This window comes from Lynx rufus, unplaced genomic scaffold (assembly GCF_022079265.1).
Source record: "Lynx rufus isolate CCGP_SWC_20201006 ecotype Redwood Valley unplaced genomic scaffold, mLynRuf1.p SCAF_25, whole genome shotgun sequence".
NCBI lineage: Eukaryota > Metazoa > Chordata > Mammalia > Carnivora > Felidae > Lynx > Lynx rufus.
The window spans coordinates 11,581,525-11,595,520 of record NW_025814840.1 but is presented as its reverse complement, the minus strand read 5'-3'; positions in this window follow the sequence as shown (position 1 = coordinate 11,595,520).

Genomic DNA, 13,996 nt, shown 5'->3' with positions numbered 1-13,996 from the left:
GAGCCTGACATGGGGCTTGAACCCATGAACCAGGAGATCATGACCTGAGCCAAAGTCGGATGCATAACTGACTGAGCCACCCAGGTGCCCCTGATTTTTATTTTTTATTGACACCTTTTTACTCATTTGCTGGTCTATCACTTATTGAGAAAATCTGTAATATTCCAGGTATGATGCAGCAAGAATAAGGCATCGTCCTTGCCCTTGAAGAGTGTAGTCTAGGAAAAGAGAGGCATAGGCCCTTTTGGTGTGATGGATTCTGTGAATCACGGTCCCAGTGAGGACTTCTGTCAGTCTACTTCAAGATTTACATTGTAGTTTATACCTTGACCCTGTGGAGGTACGTTTTTTTTTAAAGATATTTTTTAATGTTTATTTTTGAGAGAGAGAGACAGAGCATGAGCAGGGGAGGGGCAGAGAGAGAGAGGGAGACACAGAATCCGAAGCAGGCTCCACGCTCTGAGAAAGCTGTCCGCACAGAGCCCGACACAGGGCTCGAACCCACAAACCGTGAGATCATGCCCTGAGCCGAAGTCAGACGCTCAACTGACTGAGCCACCCAGGTGCCCCTAGTTTTTTTTTTTTTTTTTTTTTAATAGGCGAATGTAGCAGCCTTTCCAGTATGTCTCAAGTAGTATTGGGATGAATTAAACTGGATAGCAGGTGTGGAAGGGCTCTACAGAAGTCTATTACACGTGCAGCAGGCCGGGACTACACTCGCAGGTGGCTCACCCCTTTCTGCTCCTCCTCTGTCCTCTTCTTGTTTGGTCATGATGCCCGAGCACAGGTATGCTCCCATGTAATCACACACCTACCTGTTCTGCCTTCTGTCTCCCCAGTGGACTCTGAGTGCTTTGAGGTTGCTGGCTGCAGACATTGTCAGAATGTTTAACTCCACCTTTGCCCCTGCCTGAGGCCATGACCTCTCCACCTGTGCTCTCGACACGTGGACGTGCGCCTGTGTCCCCTCTCTCCACAAGCTTTTTCCTCTGTTGGGTGTTTTCAGGACTATTCCCACCGTCCTACAAACAGCTGATAATATAGTTTTCAAACATGTCAACAGTACCTCTCCTAGAACTTTCTCGTAGATATATATCATCATGGCCTGGCTTCATTCAGACAAATGTCATCACAGAGCTTTTCCCTATGTGGCCGTATAAAATATCAACTCCCGTTATATCTTTGTCCTCGCCTGCTTTGTTGTATTCATATCATTTCCCCGACATTACTGACGGACCGCAGGAGTTTTGTCTGTTTTGATCACCTCTCTCCACAGTGCCCAGAAGAATGCCAGAAATATTATAGGAGCCCCAAATATTTCCTTCCTTTATTCCATATTCCCTTTCTGCTGCTGTACCATTTGCTGCCCCCCCCCCTTTTTTTTAATTCAGTTTATTTATTTTGAGAAAGGGAGAGACAGAGCAAGCAGGGGAGGAGCAGAGGAAGGAGAGAGAGAATCCCAAGATGGTAATCTTTAGCCTTTTTCTCACTTGGTGCTTGACTTCCGCTTTGCAACTCACTTATCCGGCTGAGTCCTGGTGTTCCTCCTCCCCTGTAGCCCATGGCCCTGATTCCCTAGGAGTCTGTCAAATTCCATCTTCCCACCCACCTCATGTTCCCCTCTCAAGTTCCTGGTGTTGGCGAGCCCCAGGATTTGGGGTTCATGTTTAAATTTTTTTTTTTAACATTTATTCATTTTTGAAAGGCAGAGAGAGACAGAGCATGAATGGGGGAGGGGCAGAGAGAGAGGGAGACACAGAATCCGAAGCAGGCTCCAGGCTCCGAGGTGACAGCACAGAGCCTGACGCGGGGCTCGAACCCACGAACCATGAGATCATGACCTGAGCCCAAGTCAGATGCTTAACCGACTGAGCCACCCGGGCGCCCCTAGCGTCAGGGTCTTTAAATACCTTGTCGTACAGGTGACTCTGAAGTGTTTATCTTCAGCTGTCACATAGGACCTGACTTCCAGACTCCTTTCTCCAGCTGCCTGCTTGAAGTCTCATCCGGATAAAGGTCTTCCCAAACCCAACGTGTCCAAAGTTGACTTGACACCCGTCTTCCCTGCCGTCTGGCAGGCTTTCCCCCAGCATTCCCCGGTCAGGCCTAGAAGCTTGTAATCGTTCTTTTCACCGTCTCCATCCCACTTTCTGTCGACGCTACCTTCCTATATTCTGACTGTGGCCACTTCCCCCCGTTTACACAGGCAGCACCCCGACACAGGACTCCATCCTCTTTCGCTTCAGCTTCAGTAATAACTCTCAACTGGTAGTGCTGCTCCCAGCCCGGAAGCCGGAGTGCTTCTTTTCAAGCGAAATGAGCCATGTCACTCCCCGGATCACAGCCCTCCAGGGGCTCGGACTGAACACCGAAGCCCTTCCCATGGCCGGCAAGGCCCTCTGGGTGCTCCGCCCGGTCCCTGTGCTCGTCTCCTCCTCTCCACCCACCGGCCCCCTTGCTCTTCCTGAGCTCGCCAAACCCTTTCCCATTGCAGACTTGTTGTATTTGCTGCCCTGGAATCTCTGCCGCGAATGTGCCGCGAGCTAACTTGAAACTGTCTGATCTCGGTTCCGTGTCCTCTCAGCAGAGAGGCCGATCCCGACCCCCTCCGTTACTCAGGGCGTCAATCCCTGTCCTTCTGTGTTCTTGGCTCTTATCACTGCCTGGTGTTCACTTTTGTGACGGCTCATCTGCTGATTATTCCCCGAGGAGCGTAAGCTTTGCAGGTACAAGAACTCGTTCTGTCTTGTTGACGGAAGCCTGTCTTGAGTGAGTGAACTTAATCCTTACAAAAATAGAAAGGATGAAGCAACAAGTATTTTTTTATGTTTATGTATTTTGAGAGCTGGAGACAGCATAAATGGGGGAAGGATGGAGAGAGGAGACAGAGAGAGAGAGAGAGAGAGAGAGAGAGAGAGAGAGAGAGAGAGGGAGGACCCCAAGCAGATTCCATGCTCAGTGCAGAGCCCAATGTGGGACTGGGACCCACAAAGTGCGAAATCATGACCTGAGCTGAAACCAAGAGTTGGACGCTCAATCGACTGAGCCACCCAGGTGCCCCTGATGCAACAACTATTAATTAATAATCTTCTATATTCCGAGTACTCTCTCCTGGGTAGTTTGTAAATATATTTTTGATTAACTTAATGTCTCGCAACAGCCATCTAAGGTGGGCGTTCACTTCGTAGATGAAAATACTAGTCACCATGACTAGTAAAGAGAGCTGGTAACTGGCATTTAAACTCTGAGTTTATTTATTTAAAAAAATTTTTTAAGTTCATTTATTTATTTTGAGAGAGCAGAAGCAGGGTAGGGGCGTTGGGGCGGGGGGAGAGAATCCCAAGCAGGCTCTGCACTGTCAGCTACCCAGGCGCCCCTAAACTCTGAGTTTGGCCCAAAAGTAATGCTCCTCCCACTTACATTTTTTATTATTCTAAATTAAATTGTGTGTTTCGGACAACTTATTATAACTGACCATTCGGTAATGTTATTGTTTGCACCTCATAGATGAAAACCATTGAGGATGAAGGGTAGTGAATCACCGGCGACCGTGCAGCCAAGAAGTGCTCTGGACAAGGGCTTCCCAGCCTGGGTGTCTGATTAGACTCCAGCGGGCTCTTCCTGTGCAGCTGGTGTCTGTGACAGGCATTTTGTGTGTCTCCCTTTATCCAGGGAGCGTTTGTTTGCCACCTCTCATGCTTGACCCTTTGTAAACTGGCATTTGCGAGTTCAGCGCTAAGCCTTCCGAAATCTAGCCCGAAAACTTACATCGTGAATTTGCTTCATGTGCACGTTAACCTTTTGCCGATCGGTATGATGCTTGTGTACACAGCGTGAAAACAACCCCGGGGCTGACGTTTGCTACTTCATGCGTACTCAGTCTCTACAGCACGGATATACTGGACTCTTACCGCGAAGAGGTTCATGCTCAGGTTGAATTTACTGGATCGTTGATTCATTCCCAGGTCAACGAAGAGCTCTCAGCTGAGATATTCACTGATTGCAAGAAAAGTGAGATAGATTGCTGGAAGCCTATGAAAATAGAGAGGTTTGGGGGCCTGCTACGCTGGATGGAAATCTCTGTTTTCATTAAAGGCTTACATTTATTATAGTCAGCAAGAACAGAATTTAATAGGTTTGCCAATTACCGACATAAATCGGAGGCTGAAACTGTCAACTACTATTTCACTGTTTTCCAAAAGGAATCTATAAATCTGTAGAAAAATGTGATACCTATACATTTTGCACTATGAGCCCTTGTATAAACGTGCAGGTGGCGAGGTCCATATCAAACAAAACATATCTCAGAAACAAGATTGAGATAGTTTCTATGAATCATATTATTACATGTTCCGTCATTTTGCTCTCCTCTGGGTGGTTTACGTTCAATATGTCTGTCCGGCCTGCTGTTAGCTTTTTTTGATCAGTCTGGAAAATCTGTCCTGGGTTGTGCAGTACAGGAAGAATGCACTTACTGGAGGTCATAGAAATGTCTGTGTAACACCTAAAGAGGGAGGGAGGGAAGGACAGAGAGAGAGAGAGCAAGTGATTGCATGCACACAAGAATGCATAGTGTCTGAAATTTCCTTATCTTGAAATAATATATTTGTTATTATATAATATATAATTACTATATATACATACATGTGTATATGTATGTATATGTGTGTATATATGTGTGTGTGTGTGTGTGTGTGTGTGTGTGTGTGTGTGTATAGTGGGCATGTAGATTCAGATCTTAAAATTGCCTCTGAAATTACTTCTCCATCTTTTGGTATTCTTCCTTAGTGTTGGGATTATTAGTACCCAGTAGTTGTCTGTCCAGGGTCTTAATGTGGTTTATACAATCCGAGTCTAGTGTGGATCTGTGAGAATCTGTACCACTTGCTCACTGTGGCCTCTTCCATTCTTCAGAGAAGAGAAGGTAGACTTCGAATATTCTCAAATATGCACGCAATCTCAACCAGTCTATTATGCATGATGTGTACTTATATTTATACTTCTATATGGGTCTCATCTGCTCTGCATAGATACTAAATATTTCAGACCAGTAGAACTGAATAAATATATTTAATTTTTCATAGAGGCATAACGTCTCATCAATGGCTTGTACGGTAGGTAGAACACTCTGGTATAATTGCAGAATGAATCCTAAGGGGTCAGCTCATGGGGCGCTCTCTTTGGTCTCTTAATACTTTATGCTTCAGCACCAGCCAGGTGACAGGGAGACATTATTGAGTGCTAAATTACTCTGCTTGTCTCCGTGTTTGATTTTCCTGTTTTAGGTGCAAATAGGAGCTCTCGTTTCTTTAATAGCTCTTTCTTTTATTGTGTTCCACCAAACCCATGTATAGGTGTGACAGAGAATAACATTCTTACACTTAGCACACATATTAAGATGCATTTTAACAGGGATCTTTCTATATGTGGCAATCTTCAATGCCAAGGAGAAGTTTCAGATCATTTCAGAGCTGAGAACGTAGGCTTCGACTTTATGCATGCTATTTTCTAAGTGGAAAAGAGAAACAGATACATTTTTGTTGACGTTACTGTTGGTGAATATATCTGTCAAACCCAGTCTCTATCTGGCATGAAACAGACACTGAGAATGTCTGAAATATGTTGCCTTTCCAGATCTAATTTTTTACTTCCAAGTCAGCCTTCTTATGATAAACGTTAAATTAAATGCTAAATTTTTGTGAGCGGTTTCTACTGTTAGGATTCTACATATATGACCTCATATATTTTCCAGGTCATGTTAGACCCTCTTTAATTTCCTTTATCTTTTTTTAATTCCAATTTTTGTTCTATCACAGCTCTGGAAATATTTCAGAGATTTATTTTCAAAGATCTATAACAGGAACAAAGAAATTTTCTTTACCGCATGGTTTCTCAGAAACTCTTATTCTTCTAGGTGATATTCGTAAGGGTAGTTTCAATGTTCCCCCCCCCCACACACACACATTTTGAAACAAAATTTCACCAGAGAATAGAGGGGATACGTCGTATCAGGATACTGGAATGGATTTTTCATGTGGTCTTATGGGTGAATAGGTCCTGACTTACCTTAGTCCTTCTGTAGTTGGGATCTGATTGATGATAGGATTGTATCTGTGTCCATAAATTATTGGTGAGGTGTTCTTGTTGTGCTGTTTAGTATATCAGCCCGTGTGTGTGTGTGTGTGTGTGTGTGTGTGTGTGTGTGTGTGTTTCCTCTAGTAATTCAGCAGGTCTAATATTCCGTGACCCACCTTGTGCGAGGAGGGAATGTAGTAGAAGGAGCAGTCACCAGGAGGGAGGGAGTGTATTCCCTAACTGTTGAGAATCGCTTATGCAGGGCGATAATAAAAATCAGGCCAACTTTTGCTGGGTTTCATTACAGTGTTGCAGCTCCCTATAGAGAGTACTGCCTTCTTCTCTGCTCCTGGGGCAGACTGTGCCTGTGACCTTCCCCATCTTGGTTTGCCACTGGTGCTATTTCTTTTTCTTTTTTAAAATTTTTGAGGAAGAGAAATATATACATATATATATTCTGAGGAAGAGAAATATATATATATATATATATATATGAGAGGGAGAGGGAGAAAGGGAGAATCCCAAGCGGGGTCCGTGTTGACAGACAGATCTGTCCCTATGTAGGGGCTTGATCTCATGAACCGTGAGATCATGACCTGAGCTGAAAGCAAGAGCTGGATGCTTAACCAACTGAGCCACCAGGTGCCCTGCTCCTACTTCTTACTCCCTCTGCTGGGTGTTAGGATAGTGTGGAAACTGAGGCAAGTGATGATTGAAGAGGAAGGGACTCTACTGAGTCCTAAGCCAACAAATTTATTTTATCACGTATTTTGATGAGTTCCAAAGGATATGGCAAATGTCAGTACGTTATTTTTTTTCTACAGTAGCCCAGAAAAAGTGTTAAACTAGTATTATTCCATCTCCGATGTGGAAGTTAAACAGGTCCATTTTCCTCTTCTGTCCTCCTGTCTTCTACTTTGTTCTTTTCTCTGTCCTTTCTTAAAAATCTATTGAGTGGCATTACTTTAGACTGCCCTTTCTTAGTCTCACTTCTGACTATTGACTGGCTTTTAATTACTTATTAATGATACATCCAGTCTTCTTTTGCCTCTCATCGCTTCCTGCCACTCCTCCATTCAAACTGTTACTTTCAATACGTTTTTCATTTGGTTTTGTTTCTAACACAGTTCAGTCTGCGTATAATAACTTTGTTCAGTTTACCTATAGCCACATCATCGGACATACATATTTTTTAAAGTTTATTTATTTTGAGAGAGCGCACAAGCAGGGGAGGGGCAGAGAGAGAGAGAGAGAGAGTCCCAAGCAGGTTCTGCACTGTCCGTGCAGAGCCCGACACGGGGCCTGAACCGAAATCAAGAGTCAGGCGCTCAGCTGACTGAGCCACCCAGGCACCTCCAGACATATTTGATAAAAGGGAAATTGGAGGATTAGGTTCAGCTTCTTGGTAGATTCCTTCCCTTGCCCAGCCAGACTCTTGGTGCGATGATTTTACATCGGTACATGCAGAAGTTTGAGGATAGGCTTTCGAGTCAGGCGGACCCAGATTTGGGCCCCATTCCACCACACCCCAGGGTGGGTAACCGCGGGCAGGCGATTTACCGTCAGGATGCCTTTTTCTTATCCGTAAAGTAGCTGCCTTAATAGCACTTACTCATACTCAGGAGCATAATAATAGTACTTAACTCCTAGAGCTCTTCCTTTTCTCATTGGTTGACTGTGTTCTGAGCCAGATGCTGTGCTCTGTGATGAGTAGAGTTGCTAAGTAGAACTGACATATGCCTTGCCTTGATGCGTCACTGAGGAATTGCACGGTACCTGGGATGTAGGTGCTTCACGGTCGTTAGGTGCCCCTCGGGAAGAGGTAGGTAATACATGGTAGTTCCTTTTCCTTTTGAAGGCATAGAAAGAATCCATTCTTTCTTTTATTCTTCAGATATCTTTTATGAATGCCTACTATGTGCTGGGCACTGGGGGTCAGTATAAACAAGGTAGGCAGAAGACAATGAGCAAGAAAACAGTTAAATAAGACAATCGCAGAACATGAGTCGTGTACCTGGGGGTTGGGTAGGAAGGGACGGAGAGGACTCTAAGGTAAGACCTCGCTAATGGGAAGGAGCAGGCTTTGTGAAGGTCTGGAAGAAGAACATTTCTGCAAAGGGAAAAACAGGCAAGGCAGAACAGGGCTTTTCACGTCTGAGAAATAGAAGGGAGACGTGTGGCTGGATTGTAACAAGCAACGTGGAGAAAGACATGAGAGAGAGTGGTAGAGGTGGAGAAAATCGAGGGTGCAGGGCGTGAGATCACGAGAATGGGTTGACTTGTGTAAGGCCTGGGCGGTGGGAGGGCAGGTTGAAGGAACACAGGAGTTAGTAGAAGGAAGTTAGGTGTCTGCTTTTAATTACTTTGATGGACAGTGCTACTTACGGAGATGAGAAACAATGGGGGATGGCAAAAACTGGGGGGAATTTAAGAAAGATTTACGTTTTGGGTATGCTAAATTCCAAGGGGCACATAGACCTATTGCAATGTGCTCATTATTTGTGACTATTCCTAAGGGTAAAGGCTTACCTATACCTTGTTTGATGTTTCTGTTCATTTCTGCGGCATTTAAGAAAGGCATTCAAGAGCTCTGTAGATGATTCCAGCTTTTATTTTTGCTAAGTCATAGTTCGTAGGAGGCTGAAACTTCGTGTCATCAAGGCTTGCTGATGGCCTGTGAGACCAGCAGAGTCTCCATTGGTTACAACAGTGCAGGTCCTGGAGAAACTGGATGGTTTCCTTAGAGCTTACTGGTGCACCAAATTTACTCCGCACCGATGGCCGGCCTGCTGTAGTGTATCAGGATGAAAAAGGTAAAGTTCCTCTCCGATAGCAGTGTTTATTTCTACCAAACTGGGACCAGAAAGGCGTCGGTGACATATTTATATATTCAGAGGAAACATGCTGCCTTGCGCCTTCTGTTTACATAGTACCCCTAGTGACTCGGAGATGAAGAAAAGGTCTCATGTCTTGACTGTCTCCAGTATCTGGGTGTTTCTGTCCAGCTCTCCTTCAGCTGACATTACCCAGGCACATGCTAACGCTGCCCTCACGGCTCATCAGCTCTGACGTGCCATTTGATGTATGCACTTTGGCCCGACAGTCATTAGCACTGAGCAACAGACGACTTCTGTAATAGGTCACAGAGACGAAAAACAAAGCGTCACTGTCATCTTGCATAAAACCACACACGCAGCCTGAACAGTTAAGGATGTTAACAAGGTATCTGTTAGTTTCCTCTACCAAAAAAATAAAAAGAAAAAAAAAAAAAGAGGAAGCTAGTGATAATTTATGCGGTAAGAGTGTACAAGGTATGCTTCATTTCTGTCTTTGAATTTCTACAAGAGCGGAATTCTCTTTTCTCTGTTTCATCTTTTCCATGGAACCATAAAGTGTGAGTGCTGGAAGGGTCCTTGAAGGACATTTGGTTCATTTACCCGTAAGGAACGGAGGATCGCGTAGTCATTCTGCAGTGCCAAAGGGCTCCTGTTGCTGCAAATTAAACTATTACTCAGGAGAAGAGATTTTTCCCAAAGCTTCTGAAGCATTGAGTCATTGGTGCTTCCCATGGCTCATTGGGTTTTGACACACCCTCACGTTCTGCGTGTGTGAGAGATTGTGGGTCTTTAGTTTTGCTTCAGTGACTTCAGTTTTAGTACAAAGCATATGTCTTGTGGCCAGGAATCCATAACTAGTCGTGTATGGAATCTGGCGTCCTTCAGGAGCATTCGATGTGATGGCTCCTCTCTTTTTCCAAGACTTGTGACCATTTTACTGATGTCCAGCTCAGTGTGGCCCCTTGAGATCGCCATGTTTGCTCCTGAATCTCACGATAGGCCCCACAGAAGAGAGTTTTTCCAGCACACGTGGACCGTTGATGACCTCGTTCCGAAGTGCCTACCTCAACCCATTCCTTGCGGCTGAATACCTTGGTTTCCCATCTTATTGCCGATTCCGTTCCTCTTCTTGCCTCTTCTGTCGAATGTGATGGTTGGTGCCATTTCTCATTCAGGATTCTGGTGCTGTTATGCACATTATTATGCGTGCGTTCTCAGAGGAATAAATAAAGTTCTTCTCTGGGGAATTTATTTAGGAATGGAGCTGCCAGGTTGCAAGGCATGTGTTTTCAACATCATTGCCAAATTGTTTCCTAAAATGGTTTTTAACGATTTATTCTCCCACCAGACATGTATAAGAGTTCCCATTTTTCTACATTGTTGCCACCACTTGGTTGAACCTCTTGTCCTGTCATTCACCATTTGTATTTCATCTTCTGAAAGGCTATTCGTGTTTTGGGCCTATTTTTCTCTTTTTTTTCCCCTCAGTGATTTTTAGAAGTCCTTTATGTGTGAGTTTGTTTCCAGTATGAATTTCCAAAGTCTTCTTATAGTTTTGGGGTTGTTGTTTTACTTTATGGTGACTTTTATTGAATACAGGTTCTTAATTTTAATAAAGTTGAGTTTCTTAATCTCTTCTTTTGTGTTATTTTTGTCTTGGTTGAGAAATCCTCATTTATTATAAAATTATACTGATATTCACCTGTATTTTCTTCTTGAAGTCTTAAAGTTTGCCTTCACAATTTAAATCTTAAATCTTGGGGCGCCTGGGTGGCTCAATGGGGTAAGCATCCAACTCTTGATTTCAGCTCGGGTCGTGATCTCACAATTTGCGGGATCGAGGGTCGCGTTGGGCTCTGTGCTGACTGCGCGGAGCCTGCTTGCTGTTCTCTTTCCTCCCACCTGTGCCCCTTCCCTGCTCACACTCTCTCATAAAAAAATAAACTTAAAAAAAGAAATCTTTAAATCTTACAACTGATTTTTTTTTGTGTATGACATGATATAGGAATCCAATTTAGTTTTTTAAATAAATTATGTATTTATCTAGGCTTCTCGTCACTCTTATGTTACTACTCTAGCCCTTCTCTAATAAAAGTGCATTATTTTGTATTCTACATTTTCAGTTGCAAAGAGTCATTTTCCGATTAACTTAAGTATTTATGATTATGTTTAGTGTTGCGTAAACGGCAGGAGCCATCTAGCTGATCAACAGGGAGGGATTATTAATGGAAAAAATGGCCCATTTTCACTCAGCATATTTTCATGGTTTATATCAGAATAAAAAGCAACATACTAGGGTTTCAACAACTTTTACTGCCTTCCTAGAGTACCAATTTATTGCGGAGCGTGCTTTTAATTGATTATTACTTAATTAATATTATTATAATTTTATTATTATTTGTTACCAAATTCCACACTCAACATTTCTTAGAGCCCTTTGTCTTTATTTTGCATCTTTGCAGTAATATGTCACTCAGCAATTATTGGTAGCACTGGGTTCTTCATAGAGTGTCTTCCCTGGATGGGTTTTCTGTTGTGAGCTCCAGCTGAAGACTCGATGTTAGGATCAGTGTCTCCTCAGGTGAGATCTTAAATGTTGATTAAGGAACGAAGATTGCTCTTCATTCCTGACACTGAGGTGGTCGTGTGCCTTGCCAGCCCATCCATGGTTTTTTTTTTTTTTTTAATTTTTTTTTAACGTTTATTTATTTTTGAGACAGAGAGAGACAGAGCATGAACAGGGGAGGGTCAGAGAGAGGGAGACACAGAATCTGAAACAGGCTCCAGGCTCTGAGCTGTCAGCACAGAGCCCGATGCGGGGCTCGAACTCACGGACCTCGAGATCGTGACCTGAGCCGAAGCCACTCAACCGACTGAGCCACCCAGGAGCCCCAGCCCATCCATGTTTTACAAGTGTTGCTCTATGAGTAGTGGATTTCAGATGCTTTCTTCACCGATATGCTTTTCTTTTAAAAGTTTTTTTGATGTTTACTTATTTTTGAGAGAGAGAGAGAGAGATACAGCGAGACAGAGACAGAGTGCAAGCCTGCAGAGAGAGAGGGAGACGCAGAATCCGAAGCAGGCTCCAGGCTCTAAGCTGTCAGCACGGGGCCCGATGCGGGGCTTGAACTCACCAACTGTCTGATCATGCCCTGAGTGGAAGGTGGATGCACGACCGACTGAGCCACCCAGGCGCCCCATTGATCTGCTTTTCTAGCAGGTATTACCTGGCATTCTCCAAGAGAGTTGCACCTCCTGGTAAACATCATCTTGCCCTCTTTCTTAAAGATTATGATTTTTGGGGACAATAATCTTGTTTACACCAGGCCTGGAGCTCGCCTGAACGCCCTCTACAGTGATCACAGAGATAGACCTTGTCTCAAGTGCAAATTTGCTCGTGTTTTTCAATTAAAACCTTTCCACACAGACGAAGGGCACAGAGTTTCTCTGTCATATGAATTCTTTTTTTTTTTTTTTAAGATTTTTAAAATCTTTATTTATTGGAGAGAGCGTGCGCAGAAGCAGGAGAGGGGCAGAAAGAGAAAGAGGGTAGGGTGGGGGTGAGCAGAGGATCTGAAGCGGGCTCTGTGCTGAGAGCAGAGAGTCTGATGCGGGGCCCAAACTCACAAACTTGTGAGATCATGACCTGAGTCGAAGTCGGATGCTCAGTCGATTGAGCCACACGGGCGCCCCATCTATCATAGGAATTCTTTTTTTTTTTTTTTTTGTAAATTTTTTTTTTCAACGTTTTTATTTATTTTTGGGACAGACAGAGACAGAGCATGAACGGGGGAGGGGCAGAGAGAGAGGGAGACACAGAATCGGAAACAGGCTCCAGGCTCTGAGCCATCAGCCCAGAGCCCGACGCGGGGCTCGAACTCACGGACCGCAAGATCGTGACCTGGCTGAAGTTGGACGCTTAACCGACTGCGCCACCCAGGCGCCCCCATAGGAATTCTTTAGTGTGAAAAAAGGCTAGCCTTCTGGCTGAAATATTCCCTGTAATCATTATATTCATACAGTTTTTCCCTCTGTGTGGATTCTCTGACGTCCATAGAGGTAATATAGTCTGGGTGAGGGCTCTTCCTGATTCACTGCATTTACAGCATTGCTCTCCAGTGTGAACTCTCCGATGTTATCTAGGGACAGAGTATGCATTAAAGGCTTTCCCACACAAAGAAGGTACTCAGTGTGTCTTTTTTTTTTTTTTAAACCAGTGTGGATTAAAAAAATGTACTCTTAAGGGCTGAATGATGACTGAAGGCTCTTATACTAGGAATATAGTCATAGGGTGTTTCTCCATTCGAATTTCCAGATGGGCATAAAGGTTAAATCTGTGGCGGGGGACCCTTCACTTTATTTATAGGGTTTCTCTCCAGTGTGATGATTTTTTTTTTCAGTTGTACAGCTAAAATTTATTCAATAGTAGGTTTCTGGTTTCTTTTCCTACAATCTGTCAGCAAATTCTGCCAATTCTACCTTGCAAATATACTATGTTCAAGTTGCTATGTCTTTAGTAGGTTCTCAATTAAACATAGGTGGCCTGGGCTTTGCATCCTTGTGATAGGCACCATTTCTGTTGGCATGGCTTAGTTAAACGGCATCCGTACCCCAACATAATGGTTCAGATTTCATTTACCACGATAGCTTATGAGTAACTGTGTCAAATACAGACGTCACTGGTCACTCTTCGGTGTACGAATCACCATCAGATAGGTACCAGACGCACAGCGTGATCAGTGACCAGTCACGTGGCTTCTTCCCGAGTCCGTGGGGATCGGTCACCACCCGTGTGTTCTTCGTGCTCTGCAAAGACCGTAGGCGTGCAGGTGCGTTAGTTACGTCCTCGTCTCCCTGTCATCAAGGCATGGGACATTTTGCGAACATGGGTGAGTGGGAATTGGCTAACGGAAATGGAGGTGCGGTAAAGAAACGAAAAGTGGGGAACCTGGAAATGAAATTCGCATCGAACAGAAGAGGAGTTGTAGATGCTGAGTCTGAGTGTGGGAGTGCAGACACAGCTGCCACTTGAGAAACCGTGGATGTGCAGCCAGAGGGACCGAGCGGAGGCGAGCTTATCGCCA